The sequence below is a fragment of the Tauraco erythrolophus genome, chromosome 25 (genome assembly GCF_009769465.1).
Source record: "Tauraco erythrolophus isolate bTauEry1 chromosome 25, bTauEry1.pri, whole genome shotgun sequence".
Lineage (NCBI taxonomy): Eukaryota > Metazoa > Chordata > Aves > Musophagiformes > Musophagidae > Tauraco > Tauraco erythrolophus.
In genome coordinates, this window is record NC_141489.1 from 6,890,634 (window position 1) to 6,894,097 (window position 3,464).

At 52.0% G+C, this 3,464-nt stretch overlaps 1 pseudogene; it reads right to left on the reverse strand.

Moving 5' to 3' along the window:
* Nucleotides 1–1,764: 1,764 nt before the first annotated feature.
* On the reverse strand, nt 1,765–2,069 carry LOC147527022 (feather keratin Cos2-3 pseudogene; annotated as a pseudogene).
* Between the last annotated feature and the right edge of the window lie 1,395 nt (nt 2,070–3,464).

The following is a 3,464-nucleotide window of genomic DNA, read 5'->3' on the forward strand; positions in this document are numbered from 1 at the left end:
ATGCAGCGTGCACTGGTTACCCATTCCTCTTGCATGTCCGCAATGCCAGGGCTTCCTTTTCCCTTCCCTTCCCTGACCTTGGAGCATTTTGAACAGACAGGGAATGGGAAGAAGGGTGAAACTTCTTACAGGATTTGCCATTGTCCCTCACCCTGCTGGAGGTGACCTGGAGTCACCACGGGAGGGCCAGACACTGCAGCTTGTTCCCTGGAGACTTTGGGCAGCAGGAGAGTGGGGACCAGAGACCTGGGTGAGAGCACAGCTCTGCTTTGCGGGTATCCCTGTGGGAGGTAGTTGGCATTATTGTGCTGTGGGATCCATGCTGAGCTGAGGTCTTGAGTTCCCTTGTTTTCACTGTGGGTTATGTGGATATTGTGCCCAGTGGCTCTGGTGAGCTGGTGGGCAATGTAGAAGGTTGTTGCTGTTTGGGCAAAGCTTCTTTGCTGCTGCTCTTTGCTTTCTGGATTTCCCTGCTGCACAAAGCTTCTTCAGGGTTTCCTGAAGACCTGTCTCTTAGAGTATCTGCTCCGGGATGTGTCCCTCAGAGCTCAGAGTTCAAAGTAAGATGGAAACCAAAAATAACATGTTCCTTCCTAGAACTAAATGATTACAACATTTTTTGAAAATATTCAGAATCACCTTGTAGACCCTCCAATGTCTCTGTGACTGTGTGCTGAGATCTGGAGGACCTGCTCTTGACAATGCCCTCTGCCCATCCTTGAAGCCCTTCTCATGTAATACCTCATGGGCTTTCCCAGGCCCTGCGCCAATTCTTCTGCATTGAGACCAGGCTGTAGATAGATAGATGACCTGCTCTAGCTATCCTTGCCCTTGGATGCAGATGATGCCCTCTCATTCAGGGGACAAGTGCAAGGATGAGGAGAAGACTGTTTTGAAGGCTTTTTCTCACACCATTGTCACTCCTGCATCGTTTGGGGCTATGTTCTGAATGAACTTCTTTTCCCAGCACAGAGCTCTCCAAAGCAGAACCAATTCTCTTCTTCAGAGGCTTCTGAGATTCTGACCTCCCAGAACCTGCAGCACTACTGGGCTCCTCTCTAAGGGAAAGCAGTGGATGACCTCTCCATCTGCAGGACATCCTCTGAAGCCAAGGGACAGTATCTGAGCAGAGATGCTGCAACACAGGGCCTGATATTCACTGTCTGGGGAGGTGCTGAGTAGGTCTTCCTCAGTTCCATGAGACAGTAACTGAAAGGGACCCCTTCTCTACTCTCTCACCCTCCCCTTCCTCTTCTGCTCGTACTCCCACCTTATGCAGAGCCACCCAAGTCAATGTCTTTCTTCCTTGGCACTATGAGACAATGTCCACCAAGAAAAAGTTTCCGTGGAGGCAGAGGCTGTGATGCAGAAAACTTTAATGACTCTGAGGCGGGAAACAAGTTCACTTGTAGAGAAAGAGGCCAGAGCATGGGGAGCAACAGCAGCTGCCAAAATCTGCTCCCATTGGTCACGTTGGAGATCCCTCAGGTCTGCCATACAAAAGTAGAGGGGCCAGTAGATGCCTCACGTCAGCGTTGAGGGTCTTGAGCCCAGAAGAACAGAAGACAAGAAAGAGATTGGAGAGAGTGCAAGGCTGAGGAGTTAAACTTTGGCCATGTTTTCAGAGGGCCCCAGCTGCCCTCCTATGGAAGGGCAGCAAAGGATTCTAAGCCTCTCTGAAACTGATGGCCAGGAGCTCTGACTTCAGTCCAGCATCAGCTTCTAGGTTTCTGGGGGTCCTTGTCCAGGCTGTCACTGGTGGCTTTAGCAGGGGGGGCACCTTCTGCCACAGTAGCGGCTGGCAATGCAGGAGAGGTCAAGCGACCCAGAGGTGATGGGCACTCCATCACAGCTGAGGATGCTGCCAACAGCAGCAGAGGTGGAGGAGCCCACAACAGTGTTCTGTGGGAAGGAGCGAGGATGGGGCCGGGCAGGGCCACCACTACAGCAGGAGGCTCAATGACAACGGTGGAGTTCTGGCACTGCCTGACACAGGGCTCGTTGCAGCTGTTGGCCAGCGGGGTTGGGCCGCAGGGTCGGCATGGCAGGCACTGGTTGTAGCAGGACATGTCTCTGGGCTGCAGAGGCACCTGGGAAAGAGGACAGGGAGGAAGCAGAGCACAGGAACATGTGAGCAGAGTCTGCCAGGAGTCTGTCACGCCACCACAAACATGTCAAAGGCATCTGCTGAGCAGTGAGTTAGAAACTGTGCAGTGAGGCAAAACGGTTACCAGACACAGTGCTGCAAGCATCACCCAGGCCCAACGAAGCTGCTGCCAAACTTTTCAGAGAAGGACAACCTCAGCCAAGTTCCACATCCTCTTTGCAAGGAAATGCAGAGCATCATCAGGCCCAAAGAGACTGCTGCCTGTCTCTTAAAAAGAAAAGCTCCCTCAGCCATTTCCAGACACTCTCTGAGGAAGACCTTCACCCCTTTTCCCCCTCTCATGACCCAGCATAGGATGGAGCAGTGCCCATCTGTGTGAAAAAAAAACACTGGAGAAAGGGCTTCAGACTCACCTGATTCCCAAGGTGGACGTGAGAGAAGTGGATGAGAGAACGAGGGGTTGGGCTGGCTTTTGTAGTGGTCCCGACCTGCCCCAGGCCCAGAGGTAGCTTCTACAGAAGGGACAATTTTTTAAGGTGCTCATGATGAACGGAAAACCTCCCAGCTAATGACACGGGCTGAGTGCTTGTTTTCCTAATGCCGCCTTTTCATTTCCTGGTTTATGCCATACCCTTCCCTCACGGAGGCTTCTTCTGAGTGTTGGGATTGAGAGGCCCCAGGATTTCTGGGGCAGGAATGTGACAGTGCTGGCAGGAGACTCAGCTCGAGTGCCGCATGGGTGCAGCGCAGGTGAGTGATGCTGTCCTGGGGCACACTGGTGGGGTTGCCAGTGGCTGCACTGACAGGAAGGGGCCCAGCTGCTCCCAGCCCTGCAATCCTTGGCTGGTCACCCGAGGGCTTCCTTGCGTGAGGACATGCCACATCTTTCTCTTTCCCTCCCTCCCACCTCATTCCAGTGGCAACTTGCAGGGTGCAGGTGGGCTGCACTGTGGGGTTTCATTGACTCTTTAAGTCTTTTACCCGTGAAACTGAGCAGCCTTCCCCAAGCTATGGGTATGGAGGGCTGCAAAGGTTATTTCCCCCATTTTTGCATTGCTGCTGAAAATCAAAGTTATGTGGGCCCTCTTCTACTGTTGGGGTATTATGGGATGGACAGCACAATATGTGAAGGGAAAAAAATCACTTCTTGGAGTGGCACACAGCTGATGAGGAGAAGATTTTTGACTTTCAGAAAACCTGAATTACCATTGCCTACAAGATGTAACAATACTAAGGGAGGCCTCCAGTTTGCTTAAGTATTCCCTGAAATTTATCCTCTTCCTCCAAGGATACATCTCCCTTGCTGCTGCTCTCAAGGACGTAGGATTCCTAAAGATTGATCTTGCTTGTAAAGGCT